General features: G+C 42.8%; 1 pseudogene across 1 annotated transcript in view; it reads right to left on the bottom strand.

Annotated features, from left to right (window-relative positions):
- Positions 1 to 4,957: 4,957 nt before the first annotated feature.
- Positions 4,958 to 26,254, bottom strand: part of LOC311325205 (transducin-like enhancer protein 4) — a 117,454-nt pseudogene continuing 96,157 nt past the window's right edge. Inside the window, exons 12-16 of the transcript in view lie at positions 9,042 to 9,289; positions 7,871 to 8,018; positions 6,795 to 6,945; positions 5,319 to 5,395; positions 4,958 to 5,065 (exon numbers count right to left, since the gene is read on the bottom strand). The product of the transcript in view is annotated as a transducin-like enhancer protein 4 (transcript). The remainder of the gene's footprint in view (positions 5,066 to 5,318; positions 5,396 to 6,794; positions 6,946 to 7,870; positions 8,019 to 9,041; positions 9,290 to 26,254) is intronic.

The raw sequence follows: 26,254 nt of genomic DNA on the forward strand, positions 1-26,254 counted from the left end.
ATGCAAATTAACTGCAGATTCCCCCGGAACATCAGTCTGCCGTCCGCTCTCCACTGGTTTGAACGTGAGGCATTATTTTTCTTTAGGCATCGCTGCATAGTGGACACGAGCTATTACAATGCAGCATACATAGATATAGGCTATTCATCATATTTAAATATAAAAAATGCTTCCAGGTTTTTGCTAGGCTTGCTCACAAGAGCCTGTTTCTTGTTCAGACCTCCAAAACCCAGTAGCCAACACATTCATTTTTGGCACAACCGTTTACCTTGGACCCAACTGACCATAAAATGCACTTAACCAGTGGCGATTGCTCCTATAAGCCAGGATAAGCCTGGCTTACCCATACAAATCCAAATAAAACTTGATTTTTGCGCCTTTTTTCACTTACACGAAAATCAACTTTCAGACTGTTTTTGACTTAAATGCGTCTTGTATTCTGCCATATTGCTTCATTTTCATCCGTGTTTAGCGTTTTGGTAGTGCTCCGTCAGCCCCTACAGTCCTCATGAAAATACAATCCACGTTACGGTCCGTTGACACCGGTCTTACTAGCCTTTCTTGCTCTGAAAATTTAATTTAATGTAATTTATTGTTCTTTAAATGTTCTCAATTATTATTAAGAACATTTAAACATTTATCTTATTAATTAGACAAATATATGCCAGGAGCTTGCCCCAGCCTGTTTCAATATCTGTGTGGTCTGTATGGCTCTTTGTGCTACTAACCCTGTTCTGCCTTCCCTCTCCCTAGTGCCTCTCTCTCTCCCTCCTATCTTCTAACCAGGTCCAGTGGAGGCCCCACTGTCACCAGCAGACCTCCCGGAGTCCGATAGATACCCCTGTGTCTGCTGTGGATGTCGTAGCATGTCCGTAGAATGTCCTCTCTCCTATGATTCTTTTTAGCCTCTCTTACTCTGAAATGTAATTTAATGTAATGTATTGCTTTATAAATGTTCTTAGCCGGTAGACAAACATACTCCTGGAGCTTGCTCGATCGCCTTGTTGAGAGAATTTTTACAGCTCACTTATCTGGCCCCCGGGTGATGACTGTTTTTTTGCTTCCCTCTGGAATATGTAGAGTGGGTCGTATGCCCACCTCCCTTGTTCTCTGTAAAGCGCATTGTGTTGCCTCTGGGTATGAAATGCGCTATACAAATAAAGCTTTGATTGATTGATTGATTGATTGTGATTCACTTAAAGGACAATGCTCGTTTTTGACAACCTGGACCTTATTTACGACATATTATAAGACGTTTGACTCACCGAGATCACTTTGGTGTAGTTCGGTGGCATGTAGAAGAAATTTAAAATCCAGGCTACTGAAATGTCAAAAACGAGCATTGTCCTTTAACATTGTAGGCCAGGTAAAATTATTGTTTTTCTGAAATTAAGACCAAATGAAAAATCAACCAATCAAATTAGCCCACATACAAAACCGCGAACAATGTCGTCATCAGTCGAAAAGTAACCTAATCTGTAATTCGTCGAAATGCTTAAAAGTGGGCGTAGGGTAAGACTGTTCTTGAAGTGCTTACATTGGAATTCCCATTGACATTTTAACATTGAGATGGTTTATCCAATCAAAACTTGTCATGACTGTCCCGTCATTCACATCACCTGTCAATCACGTTACCCACTTTAGCTAACGGAGATCTTGAGTATTTGTTGAAAGTTTTTTCAAAAATCAAGTGGATTAAACAAGTTTGGGGTACGATATAAGGTTGGTCTTTTGTGATTAATTACCAGTTGTTATGGCTGTGCGTTTTGCTTCGCCTAGATTTAATAAGCACTCGAGAGCGTGAACTTTGCTTCCTGGAGCAGTGGGCTAATAGGCCTATAGTAGCCTAGTAGGCTAGTAGCCTTAACACTGATTAGTGAAGTAGGGGTGTAGGCTATTGAGTGCTGTGTCCTAAGGGGGTGTATTTTATCGTCCTGTCATTCCTCTTCGTGGTGCTTGGCCATTGTTGTCATATAATGGCTCTGTAGTTTATTTAGTGTCCCTAAAAGCTTGGTTTCAGCCTAAATATTGCTCTCTTATTTGCTTGCTCTCAAATTATTGGCCTGTGTTGTTGTGTTAAAAAAACATCAGTAGCCTGGGCTGTTGTAGTTTTCCTGTATGTTTTTACATAAAAATGCCAATGCTCATTGCCCTTCTGGTGCTGTGAAACCTCCCATCAGGGCATGGTTTGAAAGTGCACCAGACAAAAAATTGTGCACGCTGCACAGGTGTGCGTGCTTCGTTGGTCCTGGCTTACCTGGTTCTAGGACCCACCAGACGCCACTGCACTTAACCCCCTTTTGTGGATGGGAACCACTGAGCTAGCTGAACTCTCTGCTCTCAGTGGCTCTTCAAGTGATTTTGGAACATGTGTGCCTCAAACTTTAAAGACATACTGTACCGTGTTAACATTTTTAATTGTTTTGAAATCAATTTGATAACATTTTCTGACAAATCTCAAATGGCACAAACACATTATCACAAAACACATCCTCTTTCACATGGTCAGCCCATGAGTGTCTCTCCATATCACTGGGTGACTAAATACACAAAGACACGTCTACCAAGATAAATTAGAATAGATATTAACATCATCCATAGCAGCGGAAAGGCACTGTTCTGTGTTGTCATTTCTAGATCTGTGCAGAATAGCAAAGTTAGCTTGTTTGATGCACAGGGTCATTATTGAGTAGATTACGTAAGAGACTGTAGAGCAAGAAAATGGAATAGTGTGACATTCATGGACTTCTCCAGTGGGCATTTTCAGTGTAATCCCATAGAAAGAGGAATTTGGTTCAGAATTCAGAAGGAGTGTTGTTTGCTAACAAGTTCCTTGTTCCATGTCCATAATAGACCCCTTGATATACACACACACACACACATACACAAACATGTGCGCGATACTCATTAACACACACTCACACATACTGTATACAGCCATACACACACTCACACACCTAATCAACAGCTATCTTGCATGATTTAGGGAAGCTGTAGTACTGTGGTCCTAGGGGCCCTCTGATCAGAGGTGAAATGTGACTGGTTGATCCAGAGCAGGAATCTGATCAGAGGTGAAATGTGACTGGTTGATCCAGAGCAGGAATCTGATCAGAGGTGAAATGTGACTGGTTGATCCAGAGCAGGAATCTGATCAGAGGTGAAATGTGACTGGTTGATCCAGAGCAGGAATCTGATCAGAGGTGAAATGTGACTGGTTGATCCAGAGCAGGAATCTGATCAGAGGTGAAATGTGACTGGTTGATCCAGAGCAGGAATCTGATCAGAGGTGAAATGTGACTGGTTGATCCAGAGCAGGAATCTGATCAGAGGTGAAATGTGACTGGTTGATCCAGAGCAGGAATCTGATCAGAGGTGAAATGTGACTGGTTGATCCAGAGCAGGAATCTGATCAGAGGTGAAATGTGACTGGTTGATCCAGAGCAGGAATCTGAGTTTAGAAACAAAAACAAAGATGATGAGGATTGTTCTGCTCAATGTCAATAGCCTCAACATAATAGAGTAACAGAGTTGTTGTGATGATTAATTTACCCCATTCTGAGGGCTGTAACAGCATTTAACACTAGAACTGCCGCGGCTCACTATACACCTATATCGGCCAGTAGCCGCTCAATGGACGTACCGTAAGAACGCATCGTTTTTTATGGTATACGGTCTTAGGATTGTACTGTACAACTCAAGGCTTAATGTTGTCCTTTCATACTACTCACAAAATGACTATATGGCAATAAAATAACACAACAAAATGATATTTTTGCACTTAAACAAAAATAGTATAGCCTACACTTCACAAAAGGAAAAAAAATTATGAAACGGCTACAAGAACAGCATTTTGGCCAAGGATCCAAATAAAACAGTAGCCTACTGTGCATAGAACGTAGATACATAATAATTATCTAATTAATAATTATCTAAGTTAATATATGGGAACGCATCACTTTTTACAGTAGGCTAGGCCTAGGCTATACACAAGTTGATGCGCTCTGCTCTTACGTGCGGTTGAGACGGCAGCTCAAATACACTTCGCACATATCCTCTGCACCTTGGCAGTGCAACTGCCACAGACAACTTTGGTGCACTTTGTGCATTGGTAAGACAGTTCTGTTCTTGCTGCAGCTTCTCTTCACCATGCAGGTATTTTTGGGGGGGTGTTCTTCTGGGGACACTGCGACGGGCGCCGCCGGTGGCTGTTTGGACGCCATCCACTCAGCGCGCAGCTCTTCAGCCAACTGGAGGATGAAGTCGCGTCTGGGGAGGCTCTGTTGACTATGCGTCTCTCCACCAGTCCCCCGCTCCTCCAAGCTCCTCCAATCAATAATACTTATAGATAATATCCTACATCGCGCGAAACTGTGCATTCCCTATAGCCGTTAATTGAACGGCTGGCGGCCGGTATAGGTATAAATTTAAAAACATACACAATATTTTTTTATTTGAATGATCTTGAGTATATTTAACAACAGGGGGTGCAACAGAACACCATATTAGGAAAAGTCATTGACTGGCGGACTTCAATGTTTTATTAAAATATAGTTATGTGCAAATGAAAACCCACAATCGTCCAATGGATGTCTTTGGCAGTTCTAGTGTTTAGTGTAAATGTTTAGGAAAGACATCAAAGAAAACATCATTATTCCAGGGATTTGGCTTCAGGCTGTACTTACCTTCAAAGTCTGGGTAAGGCTTTATTTCCTTCGAAACAAAACGTAAAAAACGTATTTAGTTGATTTTAAAAAGTGGTTCTGTTTAGTACTGTTGCTCTGCAACCAGCCGGGAAGTCAAAAGTTTGGGGTTTAAGCAGGTTCAAGGTTCAAAAACAGATGTTTTTAATTTGTTCTGTGTAAATCCTTGTTTAAACGAACAGGAGATTTCCATGGGAGGGAGTATAAGAAAGTGCTTGGATGACTTGTTGTTGTTGTCGTTGTCAGCAGCAGGGGGCCTAGTAGATGACCTCGTAGACGGTGGCCTTCTTATCGCCAGAGCCTGTGACAATGTACTTATCATCCGCCGAGATGTCACAGCTTAGCACCGATGACGACTCCTTAGACTGGGGAAGGAGAGAGAGAGAGAGGGAGAGAGAGGGGGGGGAGAGAGTGAGGGAGAGAGAGGGAGGGAGAGATAGAGCGGGAGAGAGGGAGGGAGAGACGGAGAGAGAGAGGGAGAGGGGAATAAATGTGAGGTTAGTGGAATGAGGCCAGAAGAAAGTGAGGAACAAGGTGAGCAGAAGGAAAGGAGAGAGATCAGATGAACACAATGAACGAGCCAGTGGATTTGATCAGCTGTAAATTATATCAATGGACCTGGAATATACTGGCTCCATAAGGTGTCCTCCATGCGTTCAGCAGGTTGTCCTTCCCTGTGCTTACGAACCACTTCCCTGCAGAGAGATGCACATCCATCAGTGCCACATACATGCAGTAGACACCTTTTTTATTCACAACCTTTAAATGATATTCTTCAAAAATAATGTATTGGCAATTTATTTATTTAGAAAATTAGCAAAATTACATCCAAACTACAATTGGAACTGTGTCTTGTGGTCAGATGAAACAAAAATTGAGCTTTTTGTGCAGTACAGTACATGCGCATCAGTATTGTTATGTTGAAAACCACCTCACGCCTCTGGTGAAACCTGGTGGTGGATCTGTGATGCTTCGTCCAAAGCAACTACTGAATGGTTGACTGAGAACCAGATCAACGTCCTGAACCACGCCCAGGTCTCCAGACCTGGATCTTACTGTGGATTTGTGGTTTGAACTCAAAAAAGCAGTCCACAGATGTCAATCTGAAGGGACTACAAGTCTAATCACAAAAGGGAAAATGCGCACTCACAAATACGTTTAATTTCTTATTTTAATGAATAGTACAGCAGCAAAAAACAAACTTGTTTCATCCCTCCGGCCTTCGTCAGCATTTACCCCTAGAACAATTACTAGGACAATTCTGCATCAATTCTGGATATAATTCTTTTTCCAACGTCTCACTGACCGTCCTTGTAGCTGAGTGTGCGTCTGCAGAATAACTGTAACAACTCAATACTGAGGCGATCAGGGAAATGATGTCTTTACATGTCAGGTTAATGTACTGTAAGACAGACTGAGAATAGGCCCTCAAGTCCAAAATAGTGAACGTATCCTTTAAAAGAGAAAATGCATATGGAGCCAGAGTGTGCAGCACTTTTGTGACATAACATGGATGCCAGGTACAAACTGTTACAGCAGTTTGTCTTCAACCATTCTTGATTTCATTTCCCTCATGAGTGGAGACATTTTCTGCAGTCTAAATGTAGTTGTTAACGGCACACCAGGTTGTCAACCTTGCATTAACTGCACCGAGAAGCCTGCATGAACAACTGGCTGAAATGTAACAGCACTCTGCTGACTCTGGAGGTTGTAAAGAAGAGTCTTGTCATAGATAGTCTCTATGTGTCAGGTTCATGTAAGACAGACTGAGTGTCTTGTCATAGTCCATCATATAACGGTAGCTTGTTCCCAATGAGGTTCCAAAAACCTGGAGAAAAACACACAAATAAGCCCAAAAGCAACATAAAAAACACAGGACCTGCTGCAACTGGCCACCATTAGCACAGCGCCATCTTGGATATGATAACCATCTAATATATTAAAAATGCAGTTCATCGTTTAACAATAGATTTCCTGTATATCGCCTATAGCCAGTGTGTGAACACAGGTTAAGCTGGCCAAGTAAAGTGTGGTGTGGAAAAGACTATGAGTGTGACCTCATGCTGGAGCATGGAACAGTTGGCATAACCTCACCACAGTGTGCAAACTTGAGTGAGAGCACACAGCTCTCGTGGAGGTGGAGTTGGTATTTGTCTGGCTTGGTGACGTGTAGAACCTCAACGTTGCTGTTCTCCATCCCCACCGCCAGCCACTCGGCCGTCGGACAGTAGCCCAGCGAGAAGATCTGCAGGGGACCACAAACTCCATGAAATACCATAGATCCAGAACGGGGTTTTTCCTGGACATTTTGGGAATCAAAAGCTTAATTTCCTGCATTCTGGTGAATTTTCTATACACTAATGTGTGCTGGATTAGCTTGTCTGCCTAACTTTATTAGCCTACATGATCCAATTTCATTGTGTTTATTTTACATCTATTTACAGCCTAGAACATTGTGAGGGCACATCGAGGAACTGTGACTATAATGTAAGTCGTCAGGCCAAACATGCAGGCTAGTGTAGACTAGCAGTTTTATGTCAATGAATGGAGAAGAGGCTCCACACTCCCATAGAGAAAGCTCTGTCTGTCCGATAACTTGATACGTTTGTGAAGTCAGGAGCTTTTACCTAGTCCAAACCTTGTGTTTCTGTGACCCTCCTAAGTCAAGATATGGCTGTTTAGGTGTTTAAGTCATGGGCTACCGCCAACAACATGAAAATATGGTATAGTCATATGCACATCCAGCTTGTTAGGTGCTGGTTTGACAGGTAATCATGAAAAAGTAGAATAGAACCCGCACACTGAGACCGAGGCAATTGTGAGTGCAAAAAAGTAGTGTTTATTCCGACAACGTTTCGACCCCCAGATCGTTGTCAAGTGCTGCCTCGGTCTACCGCCAACAACACCACACCTGAGGGTAACTAATCGTCTGAATGAAAAAAGGTTGCACCAGAACAGTAATGTGCAACATAACTCACTGGAAAACAACTACTATGCAAAATGTGTACAGGCTAGAAGGTCTTAGTGGGGTTTTTTGTCGAGAGCTGGAGCGGCCACCTAGTAATTCTCTATGCAGGAAAAACCCTGATCACATATTCATTACACATCTATCAGCCCAGTGTGTGTGTGTGTGTGTGTGTGTGTGTGTGTGTGTGTGTGCTCTTGTCCACCTGGGAGGTGAAGTCGTGCTGCTGCAGCTGCCGTCCCTCCCCCAGGTCCCAGGACCGGACCGTGTTGTCCAGACCGCCCGTCCACAGCTTGCTGCCGTCATTGGAGATGTCGATACAGCTGGCCCCATCGGTGTGGCCCTGGAACTGCCTGAGAGAAAACACACACGCACACACATCAGGACACACACACACACACCAATACACACACATCAATACACACACCAATACACACACATCAATACACACACACATCAATGCACAAACACATAATACACACACATCAATACACACACACATCAGTACACGCACATTAATACACACACATCAATACACACTAACATCAATACTGTACATACACATCAATACACAAACACACATCAATACACACACACATCAGTACACATACATTAATACACACACACATCAATACATTCACATCAGTGTACACACACACACACACACACACATCAATACACAAACACACCCATCAATACAAACATTAATACACAAACACATGGTCAAAGTAAATGGACTGCACTTTTATCCATATCACTTTACAATGGCCTCTCATTCACCCATTCACACAACAATGGTGGCAGCTGCCATCTAAGGTGCTAGCCTGCTCATTGGGAGCAATTTGGGGTTCAGTGTTTTGCCCAAGGACACTTCGACATGTGGACAGGAGGAGGCGGGATTCGAACCGCTGATCCTACGATCATTGGACGACCCGCTCTACCACTGAGCCACAGCCACCCAACACATCAATACATAAACACACACATCAATACACATGAATGCACACACACACACAAAAATATACCCATCAATACACAAACACACACACATCCATATTCAGACACATACAACAATAGGATGTGGAAGCAAACACACTAAAACACACACGCGCACGCACACACACACGCACACACACACACACACACACACACACACATACACCAATATAAACAAATAATGGGGCATACATTCCATACACATCAATGCCCACTCTGCAGCAAATGCACACAACCAATAAAGAAACAGTCTTCAAAAGCACACATCACAACAGGGCATTACAGTGACACACACACGCAGTCACGCGCACACACACACACACACACACACACACGCAGTCACGCGCACACACACACACACACACGTCCTTGTTCCGTACCTGACCAGTGTCTGGTTGTGGAGGTCCCAGACGGCGATGTTTCCATCGGAGCAGCAGGAGAAGCAGACCTTGGAGTCAGGGCTGATGGCCAGAGCGTAGCACGCCGGCGCCGCCGACGTCAGCTCCGCCTTAATCCGCGGGGTGGGTGTGGCCAGGTCCCAGATGGACAGGGTGCTGGCGTCGCCCCCCACGATCAGAGTCCGGCCGTCAGGGAGCAGGCGGCAGGAGCGGATGTAGTTGTCTCTGTTCTGAAACACACATAGAAATTGTGACAGCCACTGGAAGTTTGGTCCTTATGTCTGCAGTCCTATTATATAGCACTATATATATAGTACTATATAACAGAACTTACTCTTCCTTTTTCATATTACGAAAGTTGAAGTTGCAATGAACCCACTCAATACATCAAACAGTTTTAGGATCACTAGTCATATTTTGTTGTCAAAGTCCATGTCCTGTGAGACGTGTGAACAGCTCTCAATCTTTGAAAACCTTTTTCTCCGCTTATTGAATTCAGGTATACCAACATTCACAGAAAGGTCTTCAAATATCTGGAGATTTCTATGCATGGCTCATTATTTAAAAACTTTCAAAGTATCTGTAAAAGGAAATACAACTGGAAAACTAGGGCTGCGAGCAGCAGTGAGCGGGCCCTCGCACCCCACGCGGGTCGGGGTGTGGCGCCGTTAAAGTGTGTGCTATTTCGGTGTCCAGTACTGAGAGAATCTTCCTGTTACCAGTAGGTGGCGCTCTAAGCGTGACTCAATACAAACGCATAGATGTGTTCAGGACGGTACCTTGATGAAGCGTGAGAAATGTTGTGTAAATCGGACAATGTATGTAGGAGTTATGATGACTTCCTGTAAGCAGTAGGTGGCGCTATTAGTATGACTCAATGCTCACGCACAGATGTGTTCAGGATGCGACCTTCATCAACCCTGAGCAATTTGGAGTAAATCGGATAACGTATGTAGGAGTTATGAGGACTTCCTGTTTCACCAATAGGTGGCGCTATAAGTATGATGCAATACTGACACATAGATGTGTTCAGGACAGAACCGTCATGAAGCGTGAGATATATCGAACGAATTGGATAATGTATGTAGGAGTTATGAGGACTTCCTGTTTCACCAATAGGTGGCGCTATAAGTATGACGCAATACTGACACATAGATGTGTTCAGGACAGAACCATCATGAAGCGTGAGATATATCGGACAAATCCGATAATGTATGTAGTAGTTATGGGGACTTCCTGTTACACCAATAGGTGGCGCTATAAGTATGACGCAATACTGACACATAGATGTGTTCAGGACAGAACCGTCATGAAGCGTGAGATATATCGGACAAATCGGATAATGTATGGAGGAGTTATGAGGACTTCATGTTTCACCAATAGGTGGCGCTATAAGTATGATACAATACTGACACATAGATGTGTTCAGCACAGAACCTTCATGAAGCGTGAGATATATCGGACGAATTGGATAATGTATGTAGGAGTTATGAGGACTTCCTGTTTCACCAATAGGTGGCGCTATAAGTATGACGCAATACTGACACATAGATGTGTTCAGGACAGAACCGTCATGAAGCGTGAGATATATCGGACAAATTGGATAATGTATGTAGGAGTTATGAGGACTTCCTGTTTCACCAATAGGTGGCGCTATAAGTATGACGCAATACTGACACAAAGATGTGTTCAGGACAGAACCGTCATGAAGCGTGAGATATATCGGACAAATCCGATAATGTATGGAGGAGTTATGGGGACTTCCTGTTTCACCAATAGGTGGCGCTATAAGTATGACGCAATACTGACACATAGATGTGTTCAGGACAGAACCGTCATGAAGCGTGAGATATATCGGACGAATTGGATAATGTATGTAGGAGTTATGAGGACTTCCTGTTTCACCAATAGGTGGCGCTATAAGTATGACGCAATACTGACACATAGATGTGTTCAGGACAGAACCGTCATGAAGCGTGAGATATATCGGACAAATTGGATAATGTATGGAGGAGTTATGAGGACTTCGTGTTTTATGGCGAAATGTCAAACTTTGGCGGGGCGCCACGGCAAGGGTGTTTGGTGAAAACTCAATTTTTTTGATAACCTTTGATCACAAAGGTCTTAAGATGAAGCTGACCCGATATGAAGTTGATCGGATGAAATCTGTAGGAGGAGTTCGTCGAAGTACAGATGTGGGAACATAAGAATGTAACTTGACCCGCGGTATTCTAACAGGCGCTTTACGTCATTCCGCACCACCGCTCGCCTGCCCATAGGGGCGCAGTAATACCACTCATTGACCCATTGCTGGCTCGCACATTAGATGAGCCTACCGTTCTCAAACTCCTTGTTGTCTGTCTGGTTGTAATTTAATTATTACGAACAAAGCCTATCTATTTATAGTTTCTATCTCTGTAACTGTCGCCGGGTCTATATCTGTTAACTGTCGGGACAAGTAGAAGTTTAATACATTAGGCTGAGTGTTCTCATATGGAACATGGCATCAGGACGAGGAAGATGGCTAACGGAGATGACCAGAGATGTGTTTGAAATGGTTCACTCACTCCCTCCCTATTACCATGGATGTATTGAGTGCGACTCATAGTGAACTACATGGGGAATGATTTAACAGTTTTGGGACACATGGAATGTAACTGCGTAAGATATTCATGACTCAAACAAGCAGACGCGCCGATCACTGATGGCAGCAGGTTGAAATATCAGGTAGTATTCAGGTTCCATGTTTAGTTGAATGATAAATCCCATATAAATGGTTGGAATTCTAATGATGTGCAAGTGTGATTTTGTCAACTTAATGCTGTCTGCTAATAGCAGGCTGTGAAGCTGCACGATGAGACCGTGATAGCACGTTAGCTCACGACAGCAGCTTCCATAATATTAACGGTAGCTGTCGGTGGCTAAAAAGCAGATAGATAACTTTACAACGTTGATTCCTGTAGCTATTTTGATGCTATAAGTTCAACTTCTGTTTCTCGGGCAGGAACGGAGACGAACTCGCATTAGCAGCAAAGCAGCTAGAGGAATGATCGCGCGGTCTCTTTAGCCCTGAGACCATCAGGCAGGCAGCAGGAGGTCGTTGAAGGCTTTATATATTATTATGATATTATGTCTAATAATACATTCGTTGAAAGTAGGCTACACAGGCTGATCTACTATACGGAATTGGACCGAGGAGTGTTCTCATATGGAACTATGCTGCACACGCCCGCCCGCGACAAGAGCTGAATTGTAGTCAGCTTGCCCCGCTGCGCGCAGGACGCGTGCGTCCCCCGCTCCGAGCAGAACGCAGGCGGAATGTCGCTCCCCGTCTGAAACGGCCTTGACTCCTGGAATCCCAAGGTCTTTCATATTGAAATTATCTTGATGGCCTGGGAAGAGACGTGTTAAGGGAGTGCATCAGTCGTGAGCCTTGACAGTAGGCTACCAGCCTGCGCTGCGCTCAGAACAAAGTTGGATGAATGGATGGACTTTTTGGAATCCTGCAAAAATGTTTATTGCGCTCTAAAATCATGAAAGCATAAATGTAAAAATGCAGCAACAGAAGTAGGCCTAGTCTAGATGAGATGGTGGTTTAAATGAATGGCAACACATAAATTCAATGGCCGGTCATGGCAAAGCACCCGCTAACGCAGGCTACCCCCCTCCCACGATCCAGGGAAACCGGTTCCTCCAGTTTATTTGAATATAAAAGAATTTTTGGGGGGGGGGGGGTTACAATAGTCTAGTCCAGGTTCGCTGGAGGACCTGTATTTTCAGTGTTTGCTGGTAGCGGACTGCATCGATCAATGCAATGACTCTTCAGTTTTACCCTTTTCATCAATAAAACATCATTTTTACAACCATGTCTCATTGATTGGGAAGGCATTTAGAGCTGCCGGTCTATTAGCCTACATTCGGACTCAGAGGATGACATAACTGTTTATTGAGAAACAATTGGCTATATAAAGAAATACCACAATGCATGTAGTCTAGATATATTAGGCTACATTATGGTTATACACTTTATGGTAGACTGCCCTCTCGCTCGCTAAGCAGGCTACATTGTGGCTGTTTTGTTCATCGCCTATAGGCTACACATTAGAAAAATGTTTTTTTTTATATAGACCTAGAAGGAATCATTTCCTATTTTAATACAATTCAAATTCTGCTTAGAGGGAATTATTTTCAACGGACATTATGACCTGAGCATAATTAATAATTATCTAAGTTAATATAGGCCTATGAGAACGCAACGCTTTTTACGATAGGCTAGGCCTATGCGTCTTGTGATTGTAGGCTACTGTAGCCTAGGCTACAACTTAAGGCTTGCCCTATTGAATTCATTTTATAGCCTACTAGGCTACTCATTATTATCGAATTATCTAGTTGATATATGAATAAAACAATAAGCCGTTTTAATGGCTATGGGCTACTAGTTGTAGCGATGCGCTCTGCTCTTACGCACGGTTGAGGCGGCAGCTCAAATACACAGCCAACTGGAGATGTCGCGTCTGGGGAGGCTCTGTGTCTCTCCACCAGTCCCCAGCGAGTCCAAGCTATTCCCAATGAATAATACTTAGGCCTATTTATAATAGCCTACATAGCGCGAAACTGTTCATATAATAGGCTGTAGCCAGCGCGAAACTGCGCATTCCCTATAGCCGTTCATTGAACAGCTGGCGGCCGGTATAAATAAATTAAAACATACACGATATTTTGTTATTTGAATGATCTTGAATATATATATTCAAGATCATTCAAATAACAACATATTGTGTAGCCTATGTTTTTTTCATTTATAATTTAACAATAGGGGGTGCAACAGAACACAATTTTAGGGAAAGTCATTGACAGGCGGACTTCAATGTTTTATTAAAATATAGTTATGTGCAAATGAAAACCCACAATCGTCCTATGGACCTTACCCCGATTTTGGAAATCAGATAAAGGCGTTCACAAGACCATTTCAATAATCGCATTATTACAATTATCGGTTGATGTCTCACTGTCAAACCTGCCGCTATGCACAAGATAGTTAATGTCCGGATATGATTGGCAATGAGTGATCTTTACTCATGGCGACTATTTCAATTTTGTATGGATCCACAAGTCGATCAAGCTTATTTTTTCTTTGTATCGTGCTGAAGCCATATAGCCTACTGCGCTCAGACTTGGCTACATTATGCCCTGTCTTCAAATTTACTTCCGGGGTTTACGAGTAGCCTAACAGTTGAATGCGTTCCAGAAACAAAACGCAAAACCCTCACGTTCACCATATCTTTACTAACAAATATATTTACAATACTGTTATTTTGCGCATTTGACCAAACAGCCTCCACGTCTTGACCCGACGTCAGTTGCCGAGATAGATAGGCTACTGTAGGCCTAGATATATTATAGGTGTTCGTAATAATTAAATTACATCGAGGTGGATAAAACATGTGTTTGAGAACAAGGTAATAATAACAATTAAACGTTATTTGTATAGCCCCTTTCATACAGATACCTTCAGCTCAAAGTGCTTTACAACAGAGCATTTAAATTAAAGAATGTGAAATTTAATGATGCTTCATTCGTAGACTATAGGAGAAAAACAGAGCCCAGCCTGCTAAATCTACTCAAAGACGCCACCTGGCGGTAGTGCATCACTAAAACGAAATAACACCCGTCTGAAATCCCACGAGATTTCCAACGGGATTTCCCTGCCAAATACCGCGACGTGAAATGCTGCAGCAAGTTACATTCTTATGTTCCCACATCTGTACGAGGCATGGAAATGGTCAAAACAAGGAGAAAATGGCACATTAAGAGCAAAATGGCGGACTTCCGGTTGCATGTTGGGTAAAGCTCCAAGAGACATTTAAGTGTGGCTCGATGAAATACATATGCCCACCGAATTTCGTTCGCCTACATCAAACTGAAAGGTGGGGCTCGCCATTTTAAACTTTCCAGGGGGCGCTCTTGAGCCGTTTTGCCACGCCCATTTCCGTCACCAATGAAATATCCGATTTTCACCGGGACTGATGTATCTGCAAAGTTTCATCCGTTTTCATCGATGTTTAGGCCGCCAAAAAGGCATTTGTTTGGGGAGAAGAATAATCCTTCGAGTTTCAATAGGGCCTCGCACCGCCAGTGCTCGGGCCCTAATTACCCACGTTAAGGACCAAACCACCAATTGTAATCAACATGTATTACTGTACTGTATCGTATAGTGCTGTATAGTTAATAATCTCTGGAGTAATCAGAGTAAAATGTACAGGATTACTGCACATAGCTCGGGAGGTACAATTGAGCGGCCGGCTGGGAATCGATTCTATCCCAGCTTCCGGAGTGTGCCGAAGTGTCCTTGAGCAAGACACTGAACCACAAAATAGCTCACGTGCTAGTACTAAGTACTATCGCTTCACAGCAAGGTCTGCCCACTGCTCCTGGCTGCCCCTGGAGGAGGACAGCTTGGATGGGTGAAACACTTGGATGGGGGAACAATTTCTACAGGTGACCGCAGATGCATGTGTGCTGTGTGTGGTTGTTGCCGCTCATTCACTGTGTGTATTTGTGTTCATCACGGTGTGGCGAATAAAAAGACCCGCAACGTCCTGAAAATATACAAATTATAAAATACTTTTCAATGGTTAATAATCTCTGGAGTAATAGGTCTAAAACGTATTACTGTACTATAGTTAATAATCTCTGGAGTAATCAGATTAAAACATATTACTGAACTATAGTTAAAGCAATACATCGCGATATTTGGACCTTTACAAACATGTCTGGTGATAATTCTCCAATTAGATTTACTAAAAGTAAGCTGAATCGTCCAAACCGTCTACTCAGAAAGATAATACATTGACATTTATTACCTTTTAAAACTTGTGGCGCAGCATTCAGTCGAAGTGTGCATGTGCCACGTTGTCCTTAAACAACACAGTAGTAGCTAACTATTCCGGCGTCCATGGATATCATGCGTTTTTAAGCTCAATGATATCATTGCGGAGGTGAGAAAACCGAAGCGAAACATCACGGAGGAAGCCAGAAAAAGAAAAAGACAATCTGATAACGCTACGACAGTACGACAGTGCACTTACTCGCAGAGGTTGTGGGGGCGCAGTTCCGAGAAAACGCTATGTATTGCTCTTTTTCGACAACCTGGACCTTATTTACGGCATTTTATAAGATGTTTGACTCACCAAGATAACTTTTGTGTAATCCGGAGGCCTGTAGAAGAAATCCAGCACGAGCCAAGTATATCCATTTATACAACGGCTTGTGTGAATACTCGATTGTGATTGGCCAAGACGTATTCGAGAGGCATACATTATTTCTCCACAACGCCCGGTATATACGCCCGGAATCAAACATGTTCTAAATCAATGCGCAGTTCAAGATACAACTGACCCAAACAAGAGCCGTAGCATCCCAAACATAATATAGTGGTGCCATAGAAACTAACTAAATGATATGCCGCGACTTTATCAGAGTTCCCTGTCTAGCAGAGTCTGAGCCTGTCTGGTCCACTTCAGCCGAATGCGCTTGCATCAAACAGATGTTTTGCACTTGACTGAAGCACATTCTCCTGCGATTACGCACGCAGTATTATTCTTTTGGTGATTATTCTGTTTCCAGAGACAGATAGAAATGCAGATATGTATGTGAAGGGAACGGATGAGTTCTAATACCTTGTCCCTCACTTATAACGGCACATTCCATCCTCGCAATTCAACTCACAATGAACTGAATGAATGAATTGTAACTTGGGATTTGGGGACAATGAGGTGTCTGGCTATCATAAATAGTTAGTTCGCAACTAGATTTGGCAACTGGACGATTGATATGTTGCACAGAAAATATGCAGTATCTTACACTTCGCTCATGGCTAGCTAGCAGACTGCTTCCTGGGTCTAGACGAGTGATAACGTCATAACATTAGATTTGGGTGGAGAGGGACTATAAAAGCTATGGTTGTTATGGAAATTGTATAACTCTAACCATGAATTATCAACCTTTCAAAGCTAATATGAGCAATAGATGTATTTTGTTCTCAGAATTATGTTTTCTGTTGAAAGGCCGTTGTATAAGCGGGATAATGAACTCGGGGCGGGTCTTTGTGCTGTTTAAATGACTCGGCTACGCCTCGGCCAATTCACTACCTCCACGTCGGTCATTTAAACAGCACAAAGACCCGCCCCGAGTTCATTATCCATTACGTAACGGCGGCAGACGGGGCACCGAGAATGCAGCTTATAAAAAATATATTTTCTGCCGCGAAATGGTTGTTTTCAGCTATTTTTATGAATCGCTAGTTGTGCTTCCATAGAGCGAGGACTTGTTTTGGTTTTTACATGCCTCTGTAATATGATCTTTAGAAGCGTCTTTAGAAGCGTCTTTAGAAGCGTCTTTAGAAACGAAATAAAGCTTTCCCACTTGCTCCAGCACGCATGCGCAGAGCACAGCGCGCACACTGGCTATTTTCCGTCTGTAGTAGCAGGCGGGATCCAGGGAATCCCGGGTAGGGCACCTGTCCCTCCCGGGAAATGGCATCGGGACCCGCCTTCCCGGAGGTTGTTTTTTTGGGCTGGAAATTTAATCATTGTGCATTAGTAGCCTAAAACAATTAATAAACACTCAATTTATTGTGTGAAATGTATTATTTTCTTCTTAGATAAGTGGGCGTATGAGCTACGTTTATTTTATTTTTTAAAGTTATGCACGCAGATTCAAAGAAAAAGGAGCATCGGTTAGTTTAAGCCCTGCTACAGCGGAGGATCAGAGGCATTAGCCAACTACAGCAGTGGATCAGAGGCAAACATGTACTGCATAGTGTGCAGTGTCACTGTCTCACATAGGCTTATAATAATAATAATAATAATAATAATGTAACTTCGTCCCCACCCTCACCTATGGTCATGAAGGATGGGTCATGACCGAAAGAACGAGATCACGGATACAAGCGGCCGAAATGAGTTTTCTCCGGAGGGTGGCTGGGGTCTCCCTGAGAGATTGGGTGAGAAGTTCAGTCATCCGGGGGAGAGACTCGGAGTAGAGCCGCTGCTCCTTCGCGTCGAAAGGATCCAGTTGAGGTGGTTTCGGGCATCTAGTGAGGATGCCTCCTGGGCGCCTCCCTAGGGAGATGTTCCAGGCGTGTCCGGCTGGGAGGAGGCCGCGGGGTAGACCCAGGACTAGGTGGCGGGACTACATCTCCGCACTGGCCTGTGAGCGGCTAAAGATTCCCCAGGCAGAGCTGTTTGATGCTGTTAGGGAAAGGGATGTCTGGGGCCCCCTGCTGGAACTGCTGCCTCCGCGACTTGACCCCAGATAAGCGGATGACGATGGATTGATGGATGGATAATAATGTAGTAATGTAGTAGTAATAGTAATAATGTAGGCTAGCCTATTATAATTGATGTAGCATATTAACCATGATCTAATAATACAATTACAACAATAATAGCCTACCAATAGCCTAGCTTATGAATACAGGTTAATAAATATCATGATAGCGCGTTATATAGCCTATTCTAGGTATCTCCACAACCCGGTGATAGTCAATCCCGGAGATGAGCTCTTCGCTATGCCCTCCAGATCTATGCTACTGAAGACGGCACTCAGTCTGTTCGAGCGACTTGTTGTTGCCACTGAGGAGCCTTCCCAAGTCCAACCACCACCAGATCAGGGAACGGAATCAACCGAGCAGATACAAACCACCTTGAGCCTGCAGGCTGAACTGCAGCAAGCAGTCGATGCGTGCATGAAAAGTCCCGTGTGGGAATGACCTGGCTGCAGAATATCCTGTCAAAGGAATATCCGCTCTTCAAGGCAACACAGGTGCGCTCCAAAAATCTGCAGCTGCTCTACGCGGCTCTTGGCACTATTCAGCCAACGTCTGTAGAAGCCGAGCGAGCCTTCTCAGTGTGCGGACAGTTCGTCACTAAGCTTAGAAACCGGCTGAGCGACCGCTGCATCAATGCTCTTTGCTTCCTCAAGTCCCACTTTATCAAACAGAGGAAAGTGAAATGGGATAGGAATTTGGTTCATTTAAATGTTTAGGCTCAGGCCTCGTGTAGCCTACAATGTAAGCGCAAGGGATTTTTTTTCTTTCACATAGCCTACTTTTAAATTGCGAATTTGAGCTCTTTTTCGTTTTCACATGTTTATTTTTATAAATAAAACATTTAATGTGATACATTATTATACAATATCACTATTCTGTTGCATTTATTTGTCTACATAGCATAAATCCAATTTTAAAAAGCACTTCCAATTTCTACGGGAAATCCCGGGATGACCCGGGAAGAGGTAAGAAAATTCCCGGGAATTAAAATTGTCTAAATCCGTGAAAATCTGAAACACTAGTCTGTAGGCTACACTCACGGCTCACATTCTCTACACTACAACCAGCTTCCATCATATTCTAAGTCATCTTCTATATCCTCAAAATCTGATAAATATTCAGCCATATTGCACACAATATTCCAGGCACCAACAAGCCGATCATAGCGTAGAGAATGTGAGCCGCGAGTGTAGCCTACAGACGGAGAATAGCCAGCGCATGCGTGCTGGAGCAAGTGGGGAATCTTTATTTAATTTCTAAAGACGTTTCTAAAGATCATATTACAGAGGCATGTGAAAACCACAACAAGCCCTCGCTCTATGGAAGCACAACTAGCGAGTCATATAAATAGTTTGATGAAAACAACCGTTTCACGGCAGAAAAAAAAATTTTTAGAAGCTGCATTCTCGGTGCCACGTCCGCCGCCATTACATGGATATACTTGGCTCGTGCTGGATTTTAAATTTCTTCTACAGGCCTCCGAATTACACCAAAGTTATCTCGGTGAGTCAAACGTCTTGTAATATGCCATAAATAAGGTCCAGGTAGTCAAAAAAAAGCCTTCTCCTTTAATCTCTGGAGTAATCAGACTAAAATGAGTTAATGTACTATAAATAATAATCTCTGGAGTAATCAGATTAAGAAATATTACAGTACTATAATCTCTGAAGTAATCAGACTAAAACATGCTACTGTACTGTAAAGAATAATCTCTGGAGTAATCAGACTAAGACAGTCTTCTGGCATACTGACACATCATACAAAAATGTAAGCTAGCACTCACACGCACACTCACTCTCTCTCTCTCACACACACACATACAAACACACGCACACACACACACAGACAGACTCACACAAAGTGGACAAGGGGAGAGAAACAAGTGAGCGATGCAGGACCAGCATGGCCTTAATGAGCCAGTGCTTAGACTTCTGACAATGATAGATTGTTGGGCCTACAGCCACCCTCCCCCCCCCCCCCCCCCCTCCCACACACACACTCACTCTCACACAGACACACACACACAGACTCACATACATACACACACAGACTCACAGACTCACATACTCACATACATACATACATACATACATACATACACACACACAGACTCATATGAGGGGCCGTTTAGGCCATAAATAATGAAACACTTGTACGCTTACTAGTGAAACACTTGTACGCTTACTAGTGAAACACTTGTATGCTTACTACTGAAACACTTGTACGTACATACATACTCTTGACACTTGTACGCTTACTACTGAAACACTTGTACGCTTACTAGTGAAACACTTGTACGCTTACTACTGAAACACTTGTACGTACATACATACTCTGACACTTGTACGCTTACTAGTGAAACACTTGTACGCTTACTTGTGAAACACTTGTACGCTTACTACTGAAACACTTGTACGTACATACATACTCTGACACTTGTACGCTTACTAGTGAAACACTTGTACGCTTACTAGTGAAACACTTGTACGCTTACTACTGAAACACTTGTACGTACATACATACTCTGACACTTGTACGCTTACTAGTGAAACACTTGTACGCTTACTAGTGAAACACTTGTACGCTTACTACTGAAACACTTGTACGTACATACATACTCTGACACTTGTACGCTTACTACTGAAACACTTGTACGCTTACTACTGAAACACTTGTACGTACATACATACTCTGTAAACCTAAAATTATGAAATAGAACACTGCAATGTATGTTCTTACATGTAGATGTGCAAGTATTTCAATAGTACGTATACAAGAAATCTCAGTAGCACGTACAAGTAATTTCACTAGTATGCATACACAAAATCTCACTAGCATACGGAAGGTACTTCAGTAACACCGGGAGGCGCCACACGAGGCGGGAAGAAAGGGGTCTCGTTTTGAACATCGATTTCCATCTATGCAGTGAACAGTGATCCAGGATGGCAGCGAGCAGTCGCGTTACCGCTGAGGCTATGTCCCTCATACAAAATTTACTTGGCTCTCCTACACTTATTGATTCTCTTTCAAACTCTATATCGCCTACACTACTGACAAATACGGCTACAGCCGCCATCAACTCTGAAATAAGGAGTCTGTACCAACCTGGTTCCAGCAGCATGCAAAACGCACCTGCTTCAGGCACTCCCCGCTTTGAAACGAGGGCGACCTTCAGCTCTTGGAAAAGCAAATCAAGAAAAAGGTATGGAGAACTGTCGGGGTACTTGGGTCGTTGTTTAAGAGAGCTGAGGCGACATAATATGGAGAACAAAGATAAAATAAAGTTATTGTGTTAACGTTATGCAATATGCAACCAGACTACACGGTTAACATTATCTTGAATGCAACTCGTCTCAGCTAGCTAACGTTTACTACTAACGTTAGCCTTGCGCATTTACAATATCGTGCTAGCACTAACTAGGCTTGCTAACGTTATGTTATATGAGTTAGAATGTGGCCCGAATCATAACGTTATATTTAACACGAACAAAGTGGGGAACACAAACAAATATTACTGTTTCTCAATGCGTTCGGGTTTAATATGTAACGTTAGTGTGTGGACCACATTCAAACCAGTAGCTAGCCTAGCTACTGTAGTAGTGGTAGTAGTAGACTAGCTACTACTGGCTAGCTAGCTACTGGGTGAGAGAGGGCGGGAGAGAGAACCGAGATGCTGCCACTAAACCAACGTTGTCTTACTGTACGGTACATTACGTGATTTATTACAGAATACAAGTGATTCATGAGGCACAAACTAAATGTGTTTATTGGCGTAGCACTAGCTATTCATAGCTATTTACAGTGTGGAACAGGCCATGTCATTTAACGTTAGTTTTGTGATAGTGATTTGATATGAAATATAGCAACACGTCATTGCCTACAAACTAACCTAACGTTACTTAGATAACTGTTAATTAACCTTAACTTAATATGTCTTGGTAACATTATTACATGTCTTGATGGTTTCATTACTGTAATTATGCCTACTTGTTTAACAGACAGAAAACGCCATTCTATCGGACCTTCAACAAGGACGTTATTTTGCTGCTTGGACCTACAGACGACGTCGTAGTGAAGCAGAAGAAGAAGCAGTTGTTGTATGAATTGGGGCACATCTTGAATGCTTTTGAGTTTGACAAGTCCTGGGACCAAGGAACTGTCCTCCGTCAGATTCGTGATGCTTTTAAGGGGAAAATTCCCAGTGATGTGAGGTAGGTAACATGATAGAATTGCCACTGCCAGACTTCCCTATGCAGTAACGTTATATTTAGAGCCCCTGTTGTGTTGAGCACCATACATTGATGTTTTGTCCTGTCCTGTGTACTATGAAAGGGGCCATACAATTTGTAATATTTTAATGATCACGTGTACTGTAAGCGTAATATAGGGTTGGTTGGGAAAAGATGAGATAGATTAGATACATCCATCTCTGTCTATGCATTTTATAATATAATGTGATACTTTCTCAAGCCTTATGGTTGTGGCAACATTAATCTGTAAGGAATTGGGTCCATCATCTTATAATGGCAAATCACTGATAACTCATATGTGTTGTGCTTAGTTTTGAAGTACTGATGGCTTGTGGCAACAAGTTGATCGCACCAGTGTTGAGGGACGGCCAGGAACTCAGTGCCAGTATAATTCACAAAATACTCAAGTTTAAGGCTCTATATGTGAGGCCCTCCAGACCACTTGTGGTAGGTGCTAGACTTAGAAAGTAATCCAGTATTCCATATACAACTGTTATTCATTTTGAAAGTTGCATATGCTATGACTACAATGTACAACTGCAGGACGGTACATTGTACAGCATTTCATGTCACCTTTACAACACCTTTGTTTGAGATAAACTACTTTATAGTAAATGATACAACCCTAACTGCAGTCAATTCTATCAATTTTAAGTCTGAAAATTCAGATGGAAGTTGCTGCGAGGAGGATGAGGAGGTAGACATGGTGCCGTCAGTCACCACCAGAGCAAGAGCAAGGCAGTCATCTTACCATCTGGCATCTGTGACTACCGCTCCAACCAGCCTTACATCTGTGACCACCGCTCCAACCAGCCTTACATCTGTGACCGCCGCTCCAACCAGCCTTCCATCTGTGACCACCGCTCCAACCAGCCTTCCATCTGTGACCACCGCTCCAACCAGCCTTCCATCTGTGACCACCGCTCCAACCAGCCTTCCATCTGTGACCACCGCTCCAACCAGCCTTACATCTGTGACCACCGCTCCTGCAGGTCTTGATCCAAACAGCAACCTGCCATCAACCAGCAACCTCACAGATTACAGAGCGTATCTTAGTGTTATCAATGTGTCATCTGAAGATGAGGAAGAAGATGATGCACTGTATGTTACCTTGATCAACAGCATGGAAGATCAGATGTGAGTAATATTGCCTTTAAAGGAATACTCAATCGATTTAGTGCACATGATTCATTCCTCAAATGTATTCCTTTCAATTATGAAAATAATCTTTCTGTTTTCAATCACAGTAGTCTAAGCAAGCTTAAAGGGACAATCAGTGATTTCTACTCCCATCTAGTGGTGAAATCGTATATTGTATCGTGCTCTGGTACGGTGGTCTGCGCTTATCAAAAATCTCACGCTGACGCCTCACGCTGGCAACTCAATGCAAAACGCGATTTACCTAGTGTAGTGGGCCCGATCGGCACCCGTATTTTAAAGATGGCGGAATATACAGAGCGCGAGAGACGCTATGTATTTATAAATGATTATTTATAGGCTTACGCGAATTGGTCGGTTTATTGAGACAGGTCATTAGACGTGGTTAAGGACATATTTATTAATGAAAACTTCGTTTTTTGCTGATTAATAGACGGAATAAATCCCTGATTGTCCCTTTAAATAGCAATCATGCAACTTTTCCTCTACAGTATTATGAGGTCATTTATATACTCATGGTTGGATGCTGGAACTGTGATCTAATCATATTTTTTTATGTTGACTTTCAGAAAGGAAAGCTCATCTGTGCCGCCTGTTCAGGATATTTTAGTCGTGCTGGCTCAAAAAATCAACAACAACTTCACCAATCGGTTCAACATAAATCGTGCTGCTGTTCTGGATGGTGCCGTTCGGGGCTTCAGGAGAATCACCTTTGACCCCACACACAGGATCAGGGTCAAATTCTCAGACGATAAAGGAACGGTGGAAGAAGGTGTGGATCTTGGGGGTCCGAGACGAGAGTTCCTGCGACTGCTCACTGAAGCTTTAGCTCAGTCTGAGATGTTTGAGGGAACAGAAGGGAGCCTGAACCTCGCTCTTGATGCATCAGGTACAGTATGTCTTATTTGTGGTTTTAATGAAATAATGATATACCCTGTAAAATAGGTTGTGGCTTCCACTCAATTTTGTGTGAAGCTCAGTGGCATTAAAGACCAACTTTGTGACTTGGTTAACTTGTTTGCTTGTATTTCACCGAGACAATATGGGACTTAAAGTGATTTCCATGGCAGCAGTTGAAAAGTTATGCACATACTACCTAAATTATCTCTCTCGCTCTCCCTCAGCTGTCAGAGAAGACCGATATTTTGTCGCCGGAACTGCTATTGCAGTCAGTCTGGTGCATGGAGGACCCTCACCAAATTTCTTGTCCAACACATTGTTTAACTGCATAGTTTTGGGGCCAGAGAAATGTAGACCAAACCTGGGGGACATCGCCGATTCTGAACTCCGTGACAAAATCCAAAAGATTTGTGGCATTAAAAGATTTTGTTTAGTCTATGCTCAGAAAATGTTTTTTTGTAAGAATGTGTTCTGTGTCTTACCATTTGTGCTCCTCATCCATCAAAATGGATCAGTTTCTGTCTGTTACTGTATTATGCATCTGCCACCTGATTGTGTACTGTATGTGATGAAGTGCCCAGGTTGGGTTCATTGGACTGAAGTATAATTGAAAGTTTTATTCGCCATAAAATCAGTATATAGTCCACTTGTCCTTACAGTGAAATATTACATTTATCATGTGGGACCATCATCGTTGCAATTGTGTTTTTTTTGTGAGGCAAGCAGTCAACCTCCTACTGCAGTGTTGTAGATGTGTGAGAAAACATGATTGTCACTTTATATGTTCTTCACATTGCTTCATTGGTGGGGAACAGTAAGTCAACTGTTTATTTTGTTATGAATCAGATGTTTCTTTTTTAATGTAAATCATTCAGATTTCAGAATCATCAACTCTGGAGCAACTCATCCAGTCAACTGAACCTCTCCTCGACTATCTCGCCAATGCTGGCTGTCTGAAGCCACTGAGAAGTGTTGAAGACAAGGATAGACTTGTAGAAGATGTCTTGATGTTTCAAGTGATCAATCGAGTCCGTGGACCATTTGAAAGGTATTGTAAATGTAGTTAAGTTGAGAATCTTGTTTGATGTCTTAACACATGCAAAAAACCAACTCTTAATTGGACCACTTTTCCTCTCATACTGTCATTTAGGTTCAAAGATGGGTTAAAAACCCTTGGAGTCCTGGCGGAGATCCAGATGCATCCCGAGTCGTTCAGAGCCCTGATGTGCTATAATCCAGAGCCCCTCACCGCTGACCAGGTGGATGATCTGTTCCAGATCAGGTGGTCTGAGCAGGGGAGCAACCAGAGAAGAGCAGAGGAATCCGTAGTTGCTTTCTGGAGGGACTATTTACAAGATGTTGAAGGTGTGTATTATATCAGAAAGAAACTAATTTGCTCTTGTAAGGAAATTAGGGATACAGATATCGGTATCGGGCCTGAGAGCATGCTCATGTACTTGTACTCATAAAAATGTACCAATACTCTATAACCGATACCAAAGTCTCGGTATCAGCAAGTACATAAAAGTAAGTACCGTAATTTCCGGACTATAAGC

The sequence above is a fragment of the Borostomias antarcticus genome (assembly GCF_949987555.1).
Source record: "Borostomias antarcticus genome assembly, chromosome: 24".
Lineage (NCBI taxonomy): Eukaryota > Metazoa > Chordata > Actinopteri > Stomiiformes > Stomiidae > Borostomias > Borostomias antarcticus.